Source organism: Balaenoptera borealis (assembly GCF_965194805.1).
Source record: "Balaenoptera borealis genome assembly, chromosome: 14".
NCBI classification, from domain to species: domain Eukaryota; kingdom Metazoa; phylum Chordata; class Mammalia; order Artiodactyla; family Balaenopteridae; genus Balaenoptera; species Balaenoptera borealis.
The window spans coordinates 41,424,689-41,451,102 of record NC_138875.1 but is presented as its reverse complement, the minus strand read 5'-3'; the positions used below and the strand labels follow the sequence as shown (position 1 = coordinate 41,451,102).

Genomic DNA, 26,414 nt, shown 5'->3' with positions numbered 1-26,414 from the left:
CTGGCAGACACGGCACCAGGGCAGCCTCAAGACAGGAGCTCCTTTTACAATGAGCAGGCAGCGTAAGCGAGGCCAGGTACCAGTGAATAGGCAAGATGCTGAGAAGCATGAGTATGCTTGCTATGGAACATAAAATTTTAAAAAGAAAAAAATCACCTGCAGGGTTTTGGTATGAGTGTATTTACGGGGAGGGGGCTCCACAGTGAGGGAGGGAATCATTTTCATACTGAATAGAACTATCCAGGTTTCCCAAGTGCCTCCTAATAGCTAATAGCAGCAGGAATATTTACGAACAGATACACTACTCAATTCTGTTTGCCACATGTAAATCTAAAAGGGCACATTAAGTTTGCCGTGTTTCAGGATTTCATCATGTTTTTTGGCAAGAGTATGTACACATAAGGAGACCTTTTGTTTAACCACATAACTCTGATCTTGTTTATGAGCTCTAAAATTAAATTATCTCACATAAATACTCAGAAGGTAATTGTCATATTAGTCTCAATGGTCCACAGTACCACCACAAAAGATCCAGTCACAATTCATTCTGTGACATGGGCGGCCTGTCGGCTTGGTATAATATGCTGCTTCGTGGGAGTTTCATGACCTACAGACTCTCACGCATTTGGAGAGGGGAAGAGTGGCTGGAAGCACTTTTGCTGGATCTGTGGCAAAAGCATTTACTATTGAATAAAGGAAATACACTAATGTAAAAGAATGAAGACCATAGTTCAGAGCCTGCAAACTTTCACTGTGAAGGGCCAAATAGTAAATATTTTAGATTTTGCAGGCCATTAGGTCTCTGTGACAACTACTAAACTCTGCTGTTGTTTCACGAAAACAGCCATAGACAATACATAAATGAGTAGGTGTAGCAGTGTTCCAATAAAGCTTTATTTACAAAAAAAGAGAGAGGCAAGCCAGATTTGGCCTATGGGTGATAATTTACCACCTCCTGCTCTAGACTATATTGATCTTCCCCTTCTCTGGTAGTTTCCTTTCTAAACATGCACAGTTACTACGTCCCAGGCCCTATTCGGCTTTTTAAAAATTAATTTATTCAATCCTCGAAACAACTCTGCTGTTATCATCTTCCCATTTTACAGATGAGAAAACTAAGGCACAGAGAGGATGAATAACTTTCCCAGAGTTGTACAACCAGTAAATGGCAGAACTAGAACTTGAAACCAGATAATCTGACCACAGAGACCACAGCTTGCCACCCACTCCTGTGAGCTTTTAACTGTGCTAAGAGCTCTCAAAAATTCATCCGCCCTTTCAGGGACTCCTGAAGCTCTCCAAGTCTGGCTGGTACCCAGAGCAGATTATTTTTGCCACTAATCATCCAAGTGGATCCCAGGTTCATTATAGTTCTACGTGAGACTTCTAACAAGGGAAACACAGGGAGACGCTGAGGGTCCCAAATCTATCCTGGCATTTGGATGTTCTCAGACACCTTATTAAGGTTTCTAGATCTTTATCCAGCATCTTTTCCCAATTTGCTATAAGCCTAGAAGTTACTGTGTCCCCTAAGGGATAACTTGGGACAATACTGTACTACCAAAATGTGCTGTTTAAAAAACAAGAGAAAACACTAGAAAATTATCATATTTCATGTAAAATTAATGACTATAGACATAAAAATTTAGCCCAAAGTCCTCTTATAACACAAAATTATGGGTCATCTGGATGAAAAGAGATGATGTTTGTCACTACAAGCAACGGGATACTACTATGAGGTTTGGAATTTATCCCTTTAAATCTGAATAAAGTAGACAAATCCTGGCTATTGGTGTTACAATAGTACCAAGGACGGGAGGTCAATTTTAACTTGCTGCTTGCTGAACAGTCTTCATAATTTGATTGTCCCTCACCATCCCATCATAGTATCTAGATATCCTTTCAATCAAAACGTATCACTTCCGATAGGTTTAAAAACTCATAACTAAAGAAGAAAGTAAACTGAACATCCCTTTCGGAACATGGAAACTTCCTGTGATTGCCAAAAAGAACTTGAAATGCCTTAAGATTGAGATTATACATTCAGTCAAATCAGCAAATATAAATTAATAGTTTTGTGTAAGGATTTAGAACGTAAGTAGAATGAGAAAAGAGGTTTTCTCTGAAACAGCCTCTGGGAAAGGGAAGTGGGTGTTTTCACGTCCCATTCATAAAAGCCAAGGACAAGTCCATAAACTTCTCTACGGCCTTTACTGCAGAGAAAAAAAAAAAAAATCCCGTTTCTATTTGTTAAAAGTCTTCAGATTTCATATTCTGGGAGAACAGAGAATGTTTAGCTCTGAAACAGCACAAAAATCTTATGCAGGATATATTTTGTAAGTTTTAAAAAAAGATATTTTATCACATAAATGTGCCTTGTCATTCATTAGAAAACACCACTGTAGTATTGTGATCAGGTTCCCTAATGAGTTCTGAAGTTTTCATTGAACAGGAAAGATATGAAAGGGCAGGGGAGAAAAAAACATGTGAAGCCTACTATGTACCAAGCTCCATGCTAGGAAATTTAATATAAATTATTACATTAAGGAAATAGCTAATTTAAAATGTTAGTTTCCATCTTCAAGTTTTGAAGATTGCTGATTGTCATTAAAAATATTTTCTCTCATTTCAATTTCTGTTGGGAAATTTTTAATTTTATTGTGAAAGTGCTTTTCTTTTATATTGTATTAACACCTTCTTTTAAAAGCAGGCTGAGGAAGGCTGACCTGGGAAGGAGTCTCTCTCCTGCTTGAGGTGAAGGATTGTGCCTGCCCATCTTCTGATGGTTGTTAAGGACAATGGGACCTCTGGAGCATTTTTAGTTATCAAGGCCTTCCTTTCCATCTCCCACCCCCACCCCCAATTACAAACTAATATATTTTTCAATATGAGGACTTGTGTGTGTTTGCGACTATTATAAATGAGGCATGGCTTTGCAAGCAGCTGGAATATCCCCTCAAGAAGTCATTTACATAATTAAACACTGAAGCTCTGAACATGGTACCTATGGTGTGTGACCCACTCTTGCATCTGAGGTAACTTCAAAGCAGCATCACGTTCTTCCAGCAACTGCTCAATCAGATCACTCCTAAATCCTCACGCCTCCACGCAGCCTTCCCACGGTAACCTGGATATTTGCTTCATCTACAACAAACTCTCTGCCTTCTCTCACACTTCCTGCCTCAATTTTGCTGAAAAGTCACTTTCCTTGACTTAAACTAATTTACTCTTTTTGTAATGTTTCCTGTGTCCTGGACATTGGCTAGATTCACTTAGCTGCTTTAAGTTTTGAAATAAAGGCTATGGAACTCTGACCATAATCATTTACTGAATCCCTATGAACCCTTATCATACTGTTTGCTCTATTTGGATAATTCATATTTTTCTTTGCTCAGATAATTCAATTTCCCTCATATAATCCCCAAAACAACCCACTGAAGTATATATTACTATCCCCATTTTACAGATGTGGAAGTTGAGCCTCAGAAGTTAAGTTAGAAATGGCTAGGACAGTGATAATGATTCAAACCCATTCACTGACTTCCAAAACTTACTGCTCTTAAACATTAGGCAATATTGCCCATAAAGTTCTCTTTATCTGGAGTGGTTAACATAAAACCATACATAATTACATCCTCAGAAAGTATCTTCAACTATATCTTTATAACTTTTTTAAAATCACTTTTGTAAGGCTAAATTTAGATGAGCTAATTCTTAACTATTTTCATTACGAGTACCATAGAGAATTTGACAATGCTGTTGGACCCTCTGCCCAGAAAAAAAACACATATCACACATACAACAGTCTAGATGGCTGCCAACTTTAGAGATGTCTCCACTGACAGATTAGAATCCTTCTCAGTCACAGGTTAATGTTGCCAGGTCATCTCTCTGCAGATATTACCAGCAAGCCCTCCCATTCTTTCATTTTATTTTCTACTGAGTGTGAAATGTACCGTTTCCATTACTACATTCTGGCCATGACATAGGGAAATGACTCACAATGGACTTTCCACACTGTTGAACCCCCACATCTTCAACAATGATGCTAAGTTTGGTGTGACCTTTCTACCCCGTCAGCCTCACAGATGCGGTGTTGTTTTGCTACTTGCCAGTACATTTTCCCTCCTGCTGAAATAGTCTTGACTTGTATATCAGAACACATAATAATAAGGCACAATCCATTTTCCTAGCACAGAATCATTCAGAGAAAGGGGTTTGACCACAAGGCATAGGAAAAAGACTAAGGAGAAGCTAGTTATAAGAGGCAGTCTAGAATTCCACAGAGGTTAAGACCCCAAGCTTTGGAGTAAGGTGGCTAAGTAAGACAGCTATAGGCTCAAGTCTGTGTTCTGTCACTCACTTCCTGTATGACCTTGAACAATTTATTTAACCTCTCTGACTTCCTTAATCTATGAAATTGGAATAATACTACACATCCCTCGTGGTCCAAGCTAATGTTAAGATTAGATGTTGAGATCAGATGAGAAACATACAAGAGTTTGGCACATAGGAAGCACTGGGTAATGGGTGGTATTATTATGTTATTCTTAGTACTTTTCAATGGACTGGTTATCTGGCATGATTATGAAAAACTATATTCTAGTCAGTAGGTAGTTTTCATATATATATTTATCATTGTTAAAAGTAATATGTAGTATTAAACCATGGACTTTTTGCCTGTACCCAAAAGGAAACCCAATCAATTAGATTACTGATTTTTAAGGAATTAGAACATAATAAAAATGCTTAAAGAGGAAATCATATGAATTCCCTATTTTTAATCATTTGGGAGTATCCTCTGGGCTCAGGGTTACACTAATAAACATTAATCATCGTTATTATATAATAGATATGCAGAAATACTGAATAAGAGAGGTTTCCAGATGTTAAAATATCAATTATTCCTTTACTATAGCACAATATTCTGTGACACATCCTTTTATTTAGAAGTCATCAAGGGGGGTTCCCTGGCAGTTCAATGGTTCAGACTCCGAGATTCCACTGCAGGGGGCATGGGTTTGAGCCCTAGTTGGGGAAATAAGATCCCCAACTACATGCCGCGTGGAGCAGTTAAAAAAAAAAAAGAAGTCATCAAGAAGACTTATTTTTAAGAGATATTGAGAATGTAGTATGTATTTATTGAATTGAAGTCCAAACTGAAAATCATACATGCCAGAGTTTTATATATTCTCTTATTATGTCTCACAACTTCCTAGCATGACAAAGATTATATGCCTACTTTATATTTGAAGCAATTGTGTGTTAGAAAGCTTAATTTGCCAATGTACACATCTAGTAACTTGTGTGAAAGTAACTAGTAATTAGTACGTTAGCATTCCAACCTTGGCCTAACTTCAAACCCATGTTGTTTTTAACATACTCTGCTGCCTGCCAAATTTTACAAGGGAAAAGACATAATTTTCAAACCAGTCAGGAACTCTGCTTATAAAATGTCTTACTCTCTCCATTATCAATCTGATAACCTCCTAGAGGAAAAAATGGCAAAGTTTACAGAATAAATATACAGAATATGCTGTCTCCTGAATAGAGAGATTTTAAATTCAAAAAATAGAAGGTAAAAAATGCAATAGAATTCTGATCTGAGACAACAATTAAATTCAAAAATACAACACCCTTTTCCCAGCTTATTATGTGGGTTCAAATGAATGAGCTGCCATCCCAAACTAATTAGAACACCGGTTGTAAGCATAACTTGGCAATCTGATTACTTACTAATTTGAACGAAGCATCAGCAAAGGGCACATGAAAACTGTATGCATAAATCAAGAGAATTTCTCCAATTTTAATGAATCATATCTTTTAGGAGATAAGCTACAGTTAAAGGTTAGTTTATGTGCCAATTAAGGAAGCTATAATCATAAACAATTTGCCTGTGCCTGGAATAAAATTTAATCAATCTAGGATCATTTCCTTTTCATCTGTGCAAAAAAAAAGAGTAATTTATTTATGTAATTATTACCAAGAATTTGGGGAAAAAAAAAAGTACTGGAATGCAAGAACTAGGGTAGAAATTTAGCACCAACTGGAAATCTAACATGGACTAATAAGTCAGGCACTTCCATAGGTCCTGCTAATAAGAAATAAGTACCAGCTTAGACCTTGAAATGTCACCTATATAGCCAAGCAGGCCAATGATAGATATTTATGAGTTTGCTAAGTCTTGCAGAACACAGAGAATGAAGAAACTCAGAAGATTTAATTGATTTTATCACCACAATACCCCAGGCTTTTCAAAATAGTACCAGATCCTTTTGTTGTAGAAGTTATCTGCCTTAATTTTTCTATTAGGACCAAATAGTTATCAAGAGTCAGAAGGGTAGGTATGAAAGGAAGTACAATATCTAAAGGTAAAATGATGCAAGCTAAGGCTCAATTAGAAAAGCCAAAAAAAGCATCCAGGTGCCTTATTTCATTCATAAGAAATGCGCCAGAAATCATTAACAGAAATGAACCATTTGGGAAATCTTAGCCAAAGCCAGAGATTTCTCTAGAATTCAGCCTTCTCTCTTGAGTGTAGCTATATCGTGCAACCCAATAATGAGGTTCAGAAACCATATTTTTCATCATTTTATAATGTACAGACATACTCAATGTTTAAATGACTGTATTAATAGAAGCCAAATCATAACACTCTGCCTCTGAACACAACAGGGACAATGAAGACTTGTGATATGAACAAGTCTGCTGAAATTTAAGTAATGCCAGAATTCAACAGCATAAGAAGAGGTGATTAAAGCTTATGAAACCTCCCTCTCATGGCTGCTTAGGCATTCATTTTTCCTTAATCTTCCTTTTTAAGTTACAAAAGCACTAAAGAATGTTTAGAAAATGAAGAAAAATCACCATGCACATCCCTGCCACCTTAAAACTATTATCATTTGCATTATCCCTGTCTAGTCTTGTTTTCTGATGTATATAAAATCCTTTCTTATACACCAAAAGGAATATATTATATGCACATTGCTTTTCTTTTTTCACCTAAAATATTTCTTGGAGATGCATTCGTATTGGTATTTAAAGCTGCCTCACTCTTTTTAATGGCTGCATGTTATTTCAGTGTATGATGTAGCATAATTTATTTACCCAGTCCCTATAAAATACCAAATCACTTCTTTGTAATTTTTTGTTATAACAAACAACGCCACAGCAAACATTCTGGTACTCATATCTTTATGCAAATATGAGAGTATATTGGTGGGATAAATTCCTCGAAGTGGAACTTCTTTAGTTGATGTTTTATGTATTATAGTTAAAGTCATAGTGTCCATTCAATTTTACAGTCTGGAGATTTCACATTGGATTTTATACACAATAAACATTTTCCATGTTGCTATATAGCCTCCAAGATTAAAGTTTTTGGTGGTTCATGGCTTCTTATTAAGGGGATACACTCAACCTTCCCTCTATTGTTAGGCAGTTCAACATTTCTAATAACTTGCTTCAATAAATAATGTAATGCTGTTCCTCACGCACTGTATGAGGACCCTGAGCCCCCACTCTGGTCCTCTTCTCCACTCCTCTTAGCACAAAGCATCCCCACTCTAGAATATTCTCCAGGTCCCCATGACCCTGGAATTCCTTGCCTAAATGGCATGATATATATGCTACAACATGGATGGGCCTTGAAAACACTATGCTTAGTGAAATAAACATTCAACTGTTTGGGAATCATAAACAATTTCCCAAACTGGTTATCATCTTCAGAAAGTTCAACTTTTAATGTAGTTCAGATCTGACTTTAAGCTTCCGGGTTTTCCATCTTGCCTACAAAGCTCCCCTCCTTCACTCCAATATTCCACCCCACCACATTATAGAAATATTCCCCTATAGCTTTATTTGCTACATTTAAATACTGAGTTCATCTGGTATTCGTATAAACATAGCAAAAGGATGCATACCAAACTGTTAGCACCAGTTATCTAAACTTTGCCTTTATACAGGATAACTAGATCCTTTGTGATACATATGTATTACTTAATAAACTTAATAAACAACAAAGAATACTGTCTAGCTCTAAAAAACAGTAAATGTAAACATTACCATTTTCACTGCCAAGCTGAGAAAAGGAATAAAATAAAACAATTCATTTGAGAGTATTCAAATGTACTCAGCAAAAGTAAAATATCAACCCAGATTCTAAATAACCAGTTTTTGTAAACTTTAGAGTAACAACAATTTTTTAAAATTTTCCCTCAAATGGTTTAACCAAATGGAAGAATAAATAAACCCATATTCCATTCAGGATAAAATGAAACTGTGGTTCACCTAAAGATCAAGCTTCGGCTAATTAGTAAAAGGGGCCAGACCAGAAGATGACAACCAGCCCAAGGAAAGAAAGAAGCACATGATTAAGAGAGCAGATGGTCACTTGCAATTTATTGTTTGATTTGGATTGATGGCCCAGTGAGGGAAGGCCTTTAGCTTAAGCTCTTCCCTTGAGAGCCCTGAATGGCTAGACTCCAGTGATTTGTTCAAGTTGGAGCCCTTCTCCTCCCAGAAGTGCTTCCATAATTCATAAAAAGTCTAATGTGTATATCAAACAAGCACAGACCAGGGGTCCATACTCCTTCAAGATGGCATGCTAACTAACTCCTTCTGGCCTCAGACAGGCAGAGTGGAAGAGGAAAAGCACCTTTTTATCTTCCAAAGATCCTGTTTAAAAAGCAAAAAACATTGAGAGGAATCTTACCTTACTTAAATCATTTTGTATATATACCTTAAGCTAATGGTAGCAAAGATCTGCCGACAGCCCTGTGAAAGTACAATCAGGCCTCAGGATAGGTAGAAATGGGTGAACTCAGGAAAGAGAAACAGCGTACTGATTTAAGAAGGAGCCAAAAGCATGCTTCCATGTATTTCTCAACTTTGTTTAGAATGAGCACATCCTGTACCACGCATGATCAGCTCTAAAAGGCCTTCCCTAATGTGAACTGTCCAACCAATTAAAAAGTATCTGTTTATTAAGCTGCAAGTGGCTATTGCATAAACAGAAAGCGATCCCAAACAAAACCAGAGATAGTTCTGACAAGATATTAGTAGAACATATACATCTTTAAGTATTTTCTTTTTCATGTAAACATCTATTTTTAAAAAGGTAAAGAAACAGATTTAGATGGGGGAGGGGGGATTATGGCTAAGTCCAGCTTTGAGTTTTTCAGCTCAAAAAATATTTAAATAAATAAAAACTGGTAGTTCTTAAAGTCAGTCTGAGGTTACTGCCATTATCTCTTGGGTTTTGTTCTTATGTTATCTTTTTCTAACTAAAGAGAGAGAGAGAGAGAGAGAGAGAAATAAATCTGTATTAATCCCTTTATAAGCCAGCTTTCCAATTACTTTTTCTCCCAGATTCAATATCCTTTTCATTACCAGAAAGTTACCTTGCATTAAAGTGAAGATTTACAAATTAAAACTCAAATCTTTTTTTTCCTAAATAACTCCACAAACATGTTAAACAGGAAAAGGAAGTTGGAGTTAGGAATTGGGAGGCTATAAGAATTTTTCGTGTCTAAAGGATTGGATGTGACTGCCAACAATTCCGTGGTTTTAGATGCTTTCAAAAGGAAGAATGTGATAATAGCTCCTGGGTGGAATAATTTTGGCTGGACTTGATTAAATCTAAGCTTAAAACTTATAGAGAACAGCTTGGACTGCATTTATTTTTTTTAAGAAACAGCTATGCATTTCATCTTACTGTGGCCTTGCCAAATTCAGGGCCTTTTGGGAGTCTGGCACCAGATTAGACACTAACAAAGTGAGCTAAATGCCCTAGGTGATATGCGTTACTTAACTCCAATCAACACTAATGAGTGTGTGTCTCACTAAAACCCTGCACGCGTAATTTTGGAAAGGAGTCCTTTTCTTTCTCAAAGAGCTATTCCATTAAGCTCCCAGAAAGTAATCAATCTAAAACAGACTGAGTGACAAACACTGGACATATTCAGCTCGCTTTTTTATTTGTACTCTAATGTCTTTTTCTGTTGGTAAATAAATTATTTTACACTTCTTAGAAATGCATCTAGAGTTTGCATCCAAGATCTTAAGCTTTGTTCTTGACATCATTTTCTGGTGGCTTCAGGACATAGGATTTTTTTTAATTTTTATTGGAGTATAGTTGCTTTACAATATTGTATTAGTTTCTACTGTACAGCAAAGTGAATCAGCTACACGCATACATATATCCCCTCTTTTTTGGATTTCCTTCCCATTTAGGTCACCACAGAGCACTGAGTAGAGTTCCCTGAGCTATACAGTAGGTTCTCATTAGTTATCTGTTTTATACGTAATATCAATAGCGTATATATGTCAATACCAATCTCCCAATTCATCCCACCACCACCACCCCTCCCGGTTTCCCCCCTTGGTATCCATACGTTTGTTCTCTATGTCTGTGTCTCTATTTCTGCTTTGTAAATAAGATTGTCTAAACCAATTTTTTCAGATTCCACATATATGTGTTAATATATGATATTTGTTTTTCTCTTTCTGACTTACTTCACTCTGTATGACAGTCTCTAGATCCATCCATGTCTCTACAAATGACCCAATTTTGTTCCTTTTTATGGCTGAGTAATATTCCATTATATATACAGGACATATGATTTTAGTACCACTGACAATAATTCTAGAATATTTGAAAAAATCAACTATATGTTGGATAACTCCTGGAGTCTCCATTTTCCAAATCTGAATACAAACAACACTAAATATTAAAAACTGCCCAATGGGTTTCTGGTTCCAAGACTAGATGGCATAAATGTACCTCTCCCTAATCTTCCTGCTAAGCACTGCTAAAATCCTGGGACATTATATATAAAACACAAATAAGAAGACTCTGAATATTTTTGCAGCAGTGAAAGAAAAAAACTCTATATCCATGAAAATATCCTTCAAGAATGAAGGGAAAATCAGACATTCTCAGATGAAAGAAAAGTAAGAGAATTTGTTGCCAGCAGGCTGCCCTAAAGAATGGCTAAAAGAAGTTCTTAAATCAGAAAGGAATGATAAAAGAAGGAAACTTGGAACATCAGGAAGGAAGAAAGAACAAAAAGAGTAAAAATTTAGGTAAATACAATAGACATTCCTTCACCTCTTGAGTTTTCTAAATTGTGTTTAATTGTTGAAGCAAAAAAATTATAGCATTATTTGATGTGGTTCTAAATGTAAGTAGAGGAAATATCAATATTTAAGACAAATTACATTATAAATGGTGGAGGTAAGGTTTCTATACTTTATTTGAAATGGCAAAGGCCAACACCAGTAGACTGTGATAAGTTATGTATACGTAATACAATGCCTAGAGCAACCACTCAGAAAGCTATACAAAGACATACACTCAAAACACTATAGATGAATTAAGACAGAATTCCAAAGAATGTTTTAGCAACCCACAGGAAGGCAAAATGGAGAAACAGAGAGAACAAACAGAAAATGAAAAATAAAATGGAATACTTAAGCTATAAGGTATCAATAATTACATTAAATGAAAATAGTCTAAGTTCCCCACTTAAACAGAGATTGGCAGAGTGGATAAAAACCATGACCCACATATATGCTGTCTACAGCAAACTGCATACAACAACTTGCATGGCACTCAAGGTCATGATGCTGGGTGAAAAAAGTCCTCAGAAGGTCACATACTATATTTTTCCACTTATATAACATTCTCAAAATGACAAAATTAAAAATATGGAGAACAGATTAGCAGTTACCAGGGTTAGGGTTGGGGTGGGCGTGACTATAAAGGGATAGCATGAGGGAAATCTTTGCAGTAAAGGAATAGTTCTGTATCTTAATTGCAGTGGCGGTTACACAAATCTACACATGTTATAGAATGGCAAAGAACTATACACACACATTGCACCAATGTCAGTTTTCTAGTATCAATATTGTATAATGGTTACATAAGATGTAATCCTTTTATAGGCATACTTCAGAGATATTACAGGTTCAGTTCCAGATCACCACTATAAAGCAAATATTGCAACAAAGAGAGTCATGAATTGTTTAGTTTCCCAGTGCATATAAAAGTTATGTTTGGGGGGGAGAGATATATTGGGAGATTGGGATTGACATATACACACTACTATAAATAAAATAGATAACTAATAAGAAGCTACTGTATAGCACAGGGAACTCTACTCAATACTCTGTAATGACTTATATGGGAACAGAATCTAAAAAAGAGTGGATATATGATTATGTATAACTGATTCACTTTGCTGTACAGCAGAAACTAACACAACATTGTAAATCAACTGTACTCCAATACAAATTTTTTTTAAAAGTTATGTTTACACCATACTGTTGTCTCTCAAGTGTGCAACAGCATTATTTTTTTAAAAGGTACACCTTAATTTAAAAATACTTTATTGTTTACAGAAACAGAAATATGGATCAATGGAACAGAATAGAGAGCCCAGAAATAAACTCTCATACCTACGGTCAATTAATCTTCAACAAAGGAGGCAAGAATATACAATGAAGAAAAGACAGTCTCTTCAGCAAGTGGTGTTGAGAAACCCGGACAGCCACATGTAAATCAATAAAGTTAGAACACACCCTCATACCATACACAAAAATAAACTCAAAATGGCTTAAAGACTTAAATATAAGACATGACACCATAAAACTCCAGAAGAGAACATAGGCAAAACATTCTCTGACATAAATCATACCAATGTTTTTTTAGGTCAGTCTCCCAAGGCAATAGAAAGAAAAGCAAAAATAAACAAATGGGACCTAATCAAACTTATAAGCTTTTGCATAGCAAAGGAAACCATAAACAAAACAAAAAAACAATCTACAGACTGGGAGAAAATATTTGCAAGCAATGTTACTGACAAGGGCTTAATTTCCAAAATATACAAACGGCTCATACAACTCAATAACAAAAAAACAAAAAACCCAATCAAAAAAAAAAAAAGGGCAGAGAACCTAAACAGACATTTCTCCAAAGAAGACAGATGGCCAAAAAGCACATGAAAAGATGCTCAACAACGCTAATTACTAGAGAAATGCAAATCAAAACTACAATGAGGTACCACCTCACACCAGTCAGAATGGCCATCATTAAAAAGTCTACAAATAACAAATGCTGGAGAGGGTGTGGAGAAAAGGAAACTCTCCTACCCTATTGGTAGGAATGTAAATTGATGCAGCCCCTATGGAGAGCAGTATGGAGGTTCCTTAAAAAACTAAAAATAGACTCTCCATATGATCCAGCAATCCCACTCCTGGGCATATATCCAGAGAAAACTAAAATTTGAAAAGATACATTCACCCCAAAATTCATTGCAGCACTGTTTACGATAGCCAAGACATGGAAGCAACCTAAATGGCCATCAACAGATAAATGGATAAAGAAGATGTGGTATATATACACAATGGAATACTACTCATCCATAAAAAAGAATGAAATAATGCCATTTGCAGCAACATGGATGGACCTAGAAATTATCATACTAAGTGAAGTAAGTTTGACAGAGAAAGACAAATACCATATGATATTACTTATATGTGGAATCTAAAACATGACACAAATGAACTTATTTACAAAACAGAAACAGACTCACAGACACAGAAAACAAACTTATGGTTACCAAAGGGGAAAGGGGTTGGGATAGGGATAAATTAGGAGTTTGGGATTAGCAGATACAAACTACTATATATAAAATAGATAAACAACAAGGTCCTACTGTATAGCATAGGGAACTATATTCAACATCCTGTAATAAACTGTAATAGAAAAGAATATGTGTGTGTGTATATATATATATACGTATGTATGACTGAATCACTTTTCTGTACACCAGAAACTAACAAAACATTGTAAATCAACAATACTTCAATTAAAAAAAATACTTTATTGCTTAAAAATGCTAACTATCACCTGAGCTTTCAACGAGTTGTAATTTTTTTGCCATAGTAACATCAAAGATCACTGATCACAGATCACCATAACAAATATAATAATAATGGAAAAGTTTGAAGTATTGCAAGAATTACCAAAATGTGACACAGAGACACCAAGTGAACAAATGCTGTTGGGAGAATGGCATGGATAGACTTGTTCAATGCAGCGTTGCAACAAACCTTCAGTTTGTAAAAGACATATCTGCAAAACATAATAAACTGAAGTATGCCGGTATCTAGTTTCCCCAGTGGTTATGTTACATCTTATATAATCACTGGGGAAAACTGAGTAGAGGGTACACAGGACCTCTCTGTACTATTCTGCAGCTTCCTGTGAATCTGTAGTTATCTCAAAAACAAAACAAAACAAAGAAAAAACTCTGCCTAAGTTCAAATCCAGGCTCCACCACCCCCTGTGTGAACTTGAGCTCATTTAAACAATCTGTGCCTTGGTTTTGTCATCCTTAAACAAAATAACATTATCTACCACGTCATGGCAAGAAATAACTGAAATAATACATTATAAGAAAAGCTGTTCTGTGAGTACTAAGTGATTATTCGCATATTTCTGACTTTCCTTTGTTGTAGAGCTGGGCAAGATCAAGTCCTCTTTTCATCTTTGATTATTTACATGATCTACTTCATGTCCAAATCATACAGCTATTACCAGGGAGCCTATATGACTAATAAAATGTTTTAAGCATCTCTCCAACACATCTAAGAAAACGTTGGCCTGCAGGATGAAAACAAGAGAACTAGACACTGAGCATATCAAGGATAGGCATGGGCAGTTCTACTCTCTGACTTTATTCACACCCTACCTTGAGAATCAAAATATGCCTCCCAAAGCACAGGATGTTTACTATCCATATAATTTATTGAACAAAAGCAAACAAAAATGATACTGTTTAATTAATCAAAAGCCAATTAGAAAACCTGACACATATATAGCCAGACAAATCCAGAGGAACAAAATAGGAAGCCAAGAAATAAATCAAATACATTTGGGAGTTAAGTATATGAAAAGGGTGTTATCTGAAATTGGTCAGGGAACGTTGGAATATTCAATAAACTGTGTTGTAACAATTGGACAGCCACCTGGAAGTAAAGGTTAGACCCACACTTTACATCAGGATAAATTCTAAATGGATCAAAGACTTAGGTGTGAAAATAAAGCAATGAAAGTACTAGAAGAAAATAGAAACTTCTTTTTAACCTTGCGGTAAGGCAGGCTTTTCTTACCATGATACAAAACAAAGAAGTCATAGAAGAAACAATTAACAAAACTGACTATATAAAATCAAAAAGTTCTGCATGACAAAAACAAAACCAAAAACTAAAAAAAAAAAAAGGAAAGAAAAGCAAAAAAGCAAAGAATAAATGAGGAAAAATATTCACAGAAAACAATAAGATCAATAATCCTCTTTAAAAACATATCTGGTTATTCCTGTAGCACTGTTTATAACAGCAAAAAATTGGAAACAACCTAAATGTCCATCAGCAATAACCTGATTAAGTTATAGTTTAGTAAATTTTACATGATAGACTATTATGCAGTTGTGAAAAAATGGAAAAGTTCTTTAGTTAGATAATACAGAAAGATATCTATTATTAAAACTATTATTAGTTTTTTTAAAAAAGTAAAGTGAAAACAGAATATATGGTATGCTTCCTTTTGAGTAAAAGGGGTAATTTAAGAAAATATAAATATATATATATTGCTTATATGCAAAAAGAAACTCTGTAATGATATATAATAAACCACTTATATTGGCTATCCAGGGGGTAGGCAGGTAGGTGGTAACTGAGTAGATAAGAAAAATTTTTCATTTTATACTTTTTGTTACTTTTTTGAATCATTCAAAAATTTATCTGTTCAAAACATTAGATTAAAAACAACTTTTAAGCAGATTAGGAAAAGATTATTTTATTCATTTTAACCTCCATTAAAAGGTATCCCAAGCAATTTGAATAGACTGAAAATATTCTGATAAACACCTAATCAGAGACTGGGAGGTCTTAAGATGCTACCAAGAGCCCCTGAGTCAAAATGCTGAAAGATGATTTCCCACTCAACAGTCTAAGAAATTAGTTTAAATTTACTTCAAAATAGGAAGAATCATAAAAGTATTTTAGCAAATTTTAAAGGCATTAACAACTGAATTTTATGAAATTCTGAGGTCACACTATTTTAAAGAGAAAAAATATATTTTTTAAAGACAACAATGAAGGTGGACAGTTGGCAGGGGTGGGGGAAGCGGCTTTTGCAGTAGGAAGATGACTAGTAGGAAACACCAAAAAGCTACAGTTTACTACAGCAGCAACCTAAAGTTTGAGAGAAATATTCCAACAGCTTATTATCTGTGTACATGTGTACTGTGTGTGTTTATCTATTTATTCATTTGTTTATTTATGTACTTGTTTATTTTAGTCATTCATTCATTCATCCCAGACTGATAACTTTCATGTATTTTTTTTTATTTTTTTTAATTGAAGTAGAGTTGATTTACAAAGTTGTGGCAATCTCTGCTGTACAGCACAGTGACTCAGAGATACACATATAGACATTCTTCTTTATATTCTTTTCCATTAGGGTTTATCACAGGATACTGAGTATAGTTCCCTGTGCTATACAGTAGGACCTTATTGTTTATCCATCCTTTATATAATAGTTTACATCTGCTAATTCCACACTTTCAGTCCTTCCCTCTCCCACCCCCTCCCCCTTGGCAACCACAAGTCTGTTCTCTGTGTCTGTGAGTCTATTTCTGTTTTGTAGATAGGTTCATTTGTGCCACATTTTAGATTCCACATATAAGTGATATCATATGGTATTTGTCTTTCTCTTTCTGACTTACTTCACTTAGTATGATAATCTCTAGTTGCATCCATGTTGCTGCAAATGGCATTATTTTGTTCATTTTTATGGTTGAATAGTATTCCATTGTATATATGTACCACTTATTCTTTATCCATTCCTCTGTCAATGGACATTTGGGTTGCTTCCATGTCTTGGTTATCGTGAATAGTGCTGCTATGAACGTTGGGGTGCATGTATCTTTTTGAATTAGTTTTGTCTGGGTATATGCCCACGAGTGGGATTGCTGGATCATATGGTAATTCTATTTTTAGTTTTCTGAGGAACCTCCACACTGTATTCCTTGTCCTTTCATTTTAAACAAAATAAATTTAAAAGTTGAAGGGAATTATATTCTTAAAGCTTTCAGACCTACAGAGCTAAAAACCTATGTAAAGAAGCAATTTTTTACAGAACATAAGCCTAAATTATAAAATGGGAGGGCAGCATGATTACCACATTGGTAAGTGATCATAAAAAAGTAAAAGTGATCATTCCTAAGACACTAAATATTAAACCCAGAGAGACTATAAATATACATACTTTCATAGCTTCTAGTCATTTCTAAGCTTTAGTTATTAAATGATTTACATCTTAACTATGGAAAGAGTACACAATTTTTCCAAATTTAAGTATTTTACCTTGAGAGAAGAAAAAGGAAAATTTACAATGAATAATATACACTTTGGATGGAAACCTGACAATATAAAACTGGGGCTTAAGTTTTTGTTAGGGGAGACATAAATTTAAGTCTGTATTTGTCAGCTGCAAACTGGTGTGCCTATTAAAAACTATTTACATTAATCTGCTTTGTCTTTTATTTTCCATAATCCAAGATGGGGTTGAGAGTTCCTCCCGCATGCTCCCAAAGTACTCTATGTATAATGCACCTTACTATGTTCTAGAATTCTGTTGATGTCTCCATGAAACCCTCTAGACAGGTTTCCAGAAGGCAGGACCCTTTGTCTTCTATTCACTGTAGTAGTCACAGAACCTAGTAGAGTGTTTGGCTTGATGATGATTAATAGACATTGTTGATTTGATTAGATATCAAAAAGTTTAGGTGTAGCACATATTTACTCTATTGATATTTTTGTTACCAAGACGCAAGTCCGTGTGCCCAACGACGCACAGTGAGGCCAGACAATACCAAAACGCCAGAGTCTGGAGCAGAGAAAGGTTTATCAGTTGGTGGCTCCCTCAGGGCCAGGGGAGCCGACATCCTTTATGGCCCTGCGATAAACCTTTCTCTGTTCCAAATTCCGGCGTTTTGGTATTGTCTGGCCTCACTGTGCGTCGGGCACAGGGACCTGCGTTTCGGGACTTGCGTTTCGGTAACGCCACCAGTGCCCAGGCCTGGCTGAAGAGGCAGATCTCAGTCGGTCACCCGCCAGCTCACCTGCCAGCCTGAGGCTGGGTGAGCTGGAGGGCCCTGGGGAGAAGGCCGGGATCTGCCTCTTACCCCACCCTCCACCTGACGACCACCACTCCTCCAACGGTTGGCTCAATGTCCCTCTAACGGTCGCCCATTGACAGTTACTCACTTAGGGGCGGGGCCCACTTCAGTGCCAACCAATGGCTGAACGTGCCCTCCAACAGTCGCCCATTGACAGTTGCCCGCTTGTGGGAGGGGTCCACTGAGGCACCGACCAATGGCTGAATGGGGTCCTCTGTGGCAGCGACCAATGGCTGAGCAGGACCTCTAAGGCCGTTCTAACCTTACCACATTAACAGTCTCCCGATAACCATTGCCTGGTATCGGGGTGGGGTGGGTGTAATGGCGGGCAGCAATGGCCGAGTGCTAAAGGCTGCGCACTGCAGCGCTCTATTATATTTTTACAGAGCCACCTTTTTCATTTAGGCCAAAGTTATTTGATTTTTATGTATGCCATCACTTTTAAAAAGAGATGACAAACTTATAAGACTGATTAAGCATAAGAGAAATTGATCCTTAAGAGTTTCACTATAAAATTCTCCAAGGCTAATTTTCTTTCTGTTTATATAACTCAAAATTAGCTGTAATAGAGTTTACTCTTTTACAGCGTCCTTGTATAACTCTGTGGAAAGTATTTCAGATTATTTGGTCCCTTTGGCTCTTATATGGTTTTTATTTATAATTCAAATATTTGATGAATCCTCTAGATGTTGAAAAACCAAATTACTATGTTCAGAAAGTGTTAAATGTTAGTGGGAATGAGGAATTACACTGCAGGCTCCACTGTGATCCTACAAAAGCTGCCCTGCTTTATCTGGCCAAGAGGTGGCAGCATGCTCCAGGAAAACGTCGCGAAAATCCTGTGACTGGTTCTCCTGAGTATTTAGAACCACTAAAGAACTGCTGGACTGTGGGACACAGAGTAAACAAAAATTTAGCTATTCTACTGGTTCCAACCAAACTGAATGTCCAAAGCAGTAGAGGTCATTGGATGGTTTCAACCATTTTACAGCTAGATCCAGTGTCACCACTGTTGCTAATTATCACCTGCTTGTTAATTCACAACAGGTGTAACACAACGCAAACTAGCAAGGTTCCTGGCCAAGCCAGAGAGGAGAGAGGTAAAGGAACAAGGGAAGCTTGGGAATAAGAGAAACTGAAGAATGCTTTGAGTAGTCTGGAACACCTCTCATATGCACATTTGATGACCTTTCAGTCTAATAAACATGATTAATATGTGATATACTTTTACAGTTTATAATACTAACCCTTTATATATAACTATATAATTAACATAGATACTAACAATAATACAATCAAATAACTACAAAAACTAGTGAGGGTTTTAAGGTCGATTAATTTACTCATTCTTTGTACAAGTATACGATTTGGTAAAAATAGAAGAATTTATCCCATGGCATAGGTACTTCTGTTTGACTGACATTCAACATTTTCATATATTTTATTATACCTGTAGGATGTGATCCTTTTATAGAATAATAAAATTATGGTGAACCATTGGGCCAGTTAGATATTAAAGATAAACAATTACTTGTTTGAGTTTGTTTGGTTTGGTTAGATTCAGTCATTAGTTGACTTTATTTCATTCTGCCATGTCATCATGCTTACCTATATAAACTGTTAATTAATAGTGTCCTTGCTTTTAAAGATTTAAGAGATCCTGGCATGCTCTATATTTAAAGAGTTCCTAGTTGCCATGCAGTTTCCTAGGAGACTGAGAAATCTGTTGCTGTTTAAACACAAAACTAAACCGACTAGACTTGTTTAACTGCAAAATTGACTTGAGACCTGTTCAAAATTATATAAGGGAGTAGCCACTAAGCTTAGAAATGTGTGAAGTGTGCATCAGCGTAGACCTTGAATTTCAAATGAAACTTGGAGACTTCGTAGCACGTCATCTTCCTGTGCACAGTCTCCGCTAGGACTCACCATGGGCCGTTTGGCAGCACAGCACTGGAAGAAGTACAGTCACGCAACATCACTTCAGGGCTAGCATGGAGCTGACTGAGTTGGTGGTGCAGGACCAACTGTTAAATCTTTCTGCACCCTAATTGCATGCAAGCAGTCTAGACATCTGCTAAATGTTTGTCAAAGTGTTGATGACAGTGATGATGATGTTAGTTTGGTTTGCAAAGAAATCAAACAAAGGAAATTTACCAGGTAAAGAACTAAATGGTAATAAAAACTACATTTTTAAGGACCGTTCCTAAAAATAAGGACTTCAAATTTTAAAAAGAAGTTAACAGTATGCTCAAAGTGCTTTGCTAGATCCTAGGAATACTAACATATACACGAGGAGCAACTCATAACAGAGCCCTTCCTAGGGTGCTGAGGAAGGTTTCAGAGGGAAACCAATATATAAAGCAGCCTTGAAGGATGCTTAGGATTTCATCCAAAAGCAAAAAGGTTATTAAAGACAATAGTCAGGGCAAGGGCAAAATGTTGAACAGAGCAGGATGAGAGAGATGATGCCTCAGCTTTGATGCCCTAGTATACAAGGGACAATAGCTGTGGGTCAGAAGGAGGAAGATGCTGAATGGCGTGGTAATGGTGTGCACCTTATATTCTGAGGACACAGCAAGGCAGCGAAGATTTATAAATAGGATAATTACATCATCAGATTCATGTTAAGACTCTGGCAGCAATCTGCAAGATGCACCGGAGTAAGAGGGCAGATGTGAGTCAAGGAGATCAATTAAGAAGCTATTACTAGAAAGATAATAAAGGCTTGAATTAAAACAGTAAAAAGGAAAGGAAGACAAATTTGAGCTACTTCAGATGATGATTCAATACTGATCTCAGGTGGCCTTGGCCTGCAGCAGCTTGAAGCAGAATTTCGGTTCCTGGCCAGAGACTGAAGTCAGGCCACGGCAGTGAGAGTGCTGAACCCTAGCCACTAGACCAGTGGTCGGTGACAAGGCCCTGGCCTTTCGGCTTTGCAAAAATGAATTCCCACAAAGACACGGAAAGTAGTGAAACAAGCAAAGTGTTTACTAGGAGGAAAAAGAGTGCTTGTGGATAGACACATGGGCGGGCTCAGAGGGAGTTGCACCCTCGTGGTAGTTTGAATCACTTTTATGGGGCATTTCTTCTGGGTTTTCTTTGACCAATCATCTTCCTTTGCCTGGTTTTGAGTCTGTATTTGGTATATCTCCGGGTCCTCCCATGTGCATGCGTGCGTGTGTGCGTGCATCTCTTAGCCAAGATGGATTCTAGCAAAGAGGCCTATGGGTAGGTTGGCATCACTTACTATGGGGTGGTGCCCCCTCCCTTACTGACCTCCAAGGAGCCTTTCTGCGCCTGTGTAGTCAGGAAGGTCTCCTTGACTTGGAGAATGAGGAATATGTGGTCTTTTATCTCTTATCTGGGCAGGGCTCAGCTTCTCCTCCCTCCGGCTATTTTGGAGTATCTGTCACAGGGGACAAACTCTGGCTGCTCAGCCTGGGGCCCATCTATCTCCTGCCTCAATACAACCAAAGTTCTTAAATGACCAATTTTTCCCAGTCCCTTCCACTGGCCCTAAAATTTCTACTTAGTCATGATGTGCGAGGTTAAAAAAGCAAGTTAAAAAGTAATTATTCTAATAATTCCATAATATAACAATTAATTATTAATAAGATTAAAAATAAAGGAAGGTAGTCAAGTCGGATTTGGCTGTGTGAATGTTGAAGAATTGGTAAACTGTCCAGGATAGATGTCCTCACAGGTTGGAAATTAAGATTTGGGGCTTGGTAGATATAATAAGAAAGACATATTTGGTCTTCATCCCCAGTTCCTCACACAGAACTCCTAAACCCCCTGGAATTTCCTGAGTGGTGGGGTGAATTTTCAGCCTCACCCAGCGACCTCCAGGGAGAGGAGAGGGACTAGGGATTCAGTTAATCGTCAATGGTCGATGATTTAATCAATCATGCCTTTGTAATGGAACCTCCATAAAAACCCTAAATGATGGGTTCAGAAAGCTACCAGTAGGGTGGCACAATCCAAACTCTATGGGAACAGAAGCTCCCACACCTTGAGACCCTTCCTGACCTCACCCTGTATACATCTTCATCTGGCTGTTCGTTTGTATCCTTTATAATAAATCAGTAATAGTAAGTCAAGTATTTCCCTGAGTTCTGTGAGCTGTTATAGCAAATTATCAAACCTGTGCAGGAGGGACTGTGGGAACCTCCAATTTATAGCCAAGTCAGACAGAAGTGTGGGTAAGCTGGGAACCCACTACTTAAAATTGTTGTCTCAAGTGGGGGGCAGTATTATGGGACTCAACCTTTAACCTGTGGGGTTTGTGCTGACTGGGTAGTTAGTGTCAGAACTGAATTAAAGTGTAGGACACCCAGTTTGTGTCCACAGAGAACTGGAGAATTGCTGGCTAAGGAAAACCCACACATTTGGTGTCAGAAGTGTCATGAACAGAGAAATGGTTTTCCTTTAGTAAACAAGTCAGGAATGAAAATACAAATTGGGGGATCATTTATGTATGAGTAGAAGAGTGAAATCACTCCCCCAACAGAGGGAATATATATGGAGAGTGTTGAAGATGAGCTCAGCAGAAGCCTGAAGGAAGGAAGTAGGTGGTAAAGAGGAGCTAGCTAGGCAAAGTGCAGCTGGAGTAGTAGAGAAAAATAGTGCCCTAGAAACTAAAAAAAAAAAAAAAAAAAAAAGGATAGGCTGTCAACAGTGACAAAGTGCTTGAGTTCAGGAAGGATAAGGATTGAGAAGAGGTCACTGGATTTGGCAATTAGAAGGTCACTATCTTCTAAGGTTCAACTTCACTGGAATGGTAAGAGGAAACTGGATTCATAAATAAGAAGAGAGTATATTGAAAAATTTTAAAGGTATCACTTACTTTTACATTGAAGTACGATTTGGGGGAATTATGGAAGTGTGGAGATAAGGATACATACTTCTTTTTTTTTTTCTATTCTAAATTCTTTTACTCAATATGAAAGTGTTATTTACCTGCAGCAGTATAATCCCAGTCACAAAAAGATGATATAAAATAATGAATTTTTTAAAGCAATACAAATCCAGAAAAAGTAAGCAAACTGGATTGTACCTCCTGAAAAATGTTTTTAAAATAAAAGTATATTTTGGCATTTGGGAGGCCTAGAGGTAATATTAGGTAGTATATATATTAGTCATTTCCCACCATGTTACCTAACAAGATTAAAAGAAATGACCTTCTCATTAGATGTTGCCAAATAGAAACCCAATGAAGATTCAATAAGTTCACTGTTCTATTAAAAATTCAATTAAAACCTTAATCTCCTTCTAGTAACAATTAATACAACAACAAAAGAATATAGGCAAATAATACAAGCTCAAGACAACCAAATTAGATTTTTAAACAGGTCCAGCTTACCACAAATAATAGTTATAATGAAATGATGTGCCTTTTAACACCTAAGTCCTACAGCTTTAAAAAAAAAAAAAAAAAGCCTCCCCTCCACACTTTAATGTTTCCTACCCACAAAACCATTAGAAAATATTTCATTCAGCTTCTTTAGTAGAGTTGTTCTTTTCATTACTCATAATCCATTCATTTAGAAAGGCATTGCCTTTCCCCGCCCCACCCCCCAATCTTAGAATGTATCTTTCTTTGTTGAATCACCCCTAAGGCAGAACAGAATCCTGGTGGAAGACCTTTCTGAAGTGGCTGGCAGGATTAAGAGCTAGGATGAGATGTGTCATTGTGGTTAACCCATAAAGGGGAAAAAAAAAAAAAGTAAACAACACTAAGGGCCTGTCTGTAGCTTTATCTCTGTTCTAGGCATGGTAAATGAAAGAATGTACCTCATGAGCAACCTCAACGGCTTTCTTTGACATTGAGGCAAAGAGAAACAACTCAGTAAATAAGGCCTTTGTTTACTGTCTTGGGTGCTACAAATAAGCATTGTCTTGTTCTGTTAATACATCTATTATGTCTCTAAAAAAATACAAAGCTAACAAAGCTAAGTTGGTGAAATAACAGTAACAGTAATAGAATTTAATTGTGTAATAATTATTCTTGATATTCTGTATTAATGATTTGGCATCTTGGAGTCATGGAGCCATGCTAATGATGCAAGGTTTTTTACAAACACCTCCACCATCAGGCATTCGGAAATCTGTCACAAACCCTCCAATCACAAGCATCAACTGTGTGTTTTGCTTCCCACTCAGTAGGGGACATCCCCACCTAGCTCTTCTCAGCACTATAACAAAGGTTTAGTCCCAGTTCTCTCTACTTCTCCCTGTAAGTGACGCCATATGGCCCCATGTGGCATGTGGTGCCTACCATCCTCTGGGTAACTGTGAGTAATAAACTCTTCTTTCAAAGGTTGTTGTCTGCATGTCTGTCAAAACCTGATTAAAATAAATCTTAGGTTAAAATAAAGAGTCTAAGTATACTATTCAAAATTTTCCTTTCTGAATATTCTACATCTTTGAATCCTTCAGTTACTATCACTAGTTTTGGTATTGTTAAAAGGTAAACTAAGGATCATGAAAATTTTGAAGAGTGTATTTGAGCAAACATCAAAGCAAATCAGGCAGCACCAAACTGAAAATGGCTAGGAGCACTCCACCGCAGGAGCTAAAGCAAAGGCTTTATAGAGCAGACGTGGAAGTGAAGCAAGGAAATTGCTTGACATTAGCTTAAGTGATGGCCTCATTTGAGAAAGCCTAGTTGGCTGTTCGTGATTAGTTGTTACGTTTCAGTTTCTTAGCCTTGAGGTATTTACAGGAATCAACTCTGGCTTAGGTTTTTGTTTGCTTATACAGGCTGCCAAGGTATTAGAGCCGCCACGGTCAAACGACCTCCCTGTTGAATTACTTTAACAGAACCAATGCTCTCTCTTGTGTATTTGTTTGCTAGTCATACTGGGGAGACGACAACAGAAAAACAAAACCCCTGCCCTCATGAAGTTTATACTCTAGGTGCTATAGTTGTAAGTGAAGTGAGGAAGCTTATCTTTTATTTCATTTGAATCCCTCACTTTTCTTACATATACTAATATTCAATAATATTTGCTGAATGAAAGAATGATCCATTTTCCTTTAAGCATCAGAAGCCATTTTCTTTATCTTTACAACTGAATGGTGGTTTACAGTTAAGTTTATCTCACTTGATGAAGACCATGAAGTGTAGCACTGCTAAATGATATTTACATAATTCAAGCAGTTGGACTTTACTGAATGAATAGCTTTACTCACCAATCACCAGTTTATGAATGAGTAAGTGGGTCCTCACCAGACACTGAATCTACTGATGCTTTGATCATAACTTCCCAACCTCCAGAACTGTAAGAAATAAATTTATGTTGTTTATAAGCCACTGAGTCTATGGTATTTTTGTTATAGCAAAATGGGCTAAGACACTATGTAAGTGGAAATTGTCGACTAAGGCTCTTAAAAGTAATCAGTTGCTATCCCACTAGGAATTTAAACAAAGTCCTAGAAATTTGCTATAAATCTCTAGTCTACATCTCTTGCAACTAAGTAACTGGTTTATATTTTAAGTATCTGTACCATCTTGTAAGGAATGATAGGAATTTGAATTTTTTTCCTAGTGTCTCACTTTCTTACCCATATAGGCCTATTACCTATAATAAGATTACCTACTGAAGTAGATGCCACTGTTGCACACTCATTATTCATCTATCTATCCCCTTTTTCTGTCTTTTTAACATAACCCTAATTTTGTTCACCTTCCCCAGACTGTCTGTGTCTTTCAGGAGAGGCTGGGATATGAATCTCAATTGGCCGAGCCTATCTTGGAGGCCTCACCCCTTTGTTAGTGATAGGCATGAACAGGTGAAGCAATTTTAACTAATGAGATATGAGGGAAAATCTGCTGGGGGGAAAGGTTTTCCTTAGTCTTAAAAAGAGACCGAATATAAGGGTGTCCCCCTTTTCTTGCCTCTGGGTATTATCTGTAATCTGTAACTGAGACCATTTTAGGACCATAACGAAAACCAGACTGGAGAACAAGCCAACACACTTAAAGATGGAGGAGCAAAAAGAGGGAAGGGACCTGGGTCCTTGACAATATTGTCAATTCATTGAATTAACCAACCCTGGTGATGGCCTGACCTCCACGCACCTAGCTATGTTAGGTAATAAAAAGGCTTAAACACTAAGGACATACAGTAAGGTTTTCTACCACTGCAATTGAGAGCATTT

At 36.8% G+C, this 26,414-nt stretch overlaps 1 long non-coding RNA gene across 1 annotated transcript in view; it reads right to left on the bottom strand.

Moving 5' to 3' along the window:
* The window catches only part of LOC309610885, an 82,222-nt gene extending 56,690 nt beyond the window's left edge, over positions 1–25,532 (bottom strand). The window contains exon 1 of the long non-coding RNA XR_014234204.1: positions 25,446–25,532. This is a non-coding gene — a long non-coding RNA (uncharacterized lncRNA). The remainder of the gene's footprint in view (positions 1–25,445) is intronic.
* Between the last annotated feature and the right edge of the window lie 882 nt (positions 25,533–26,414).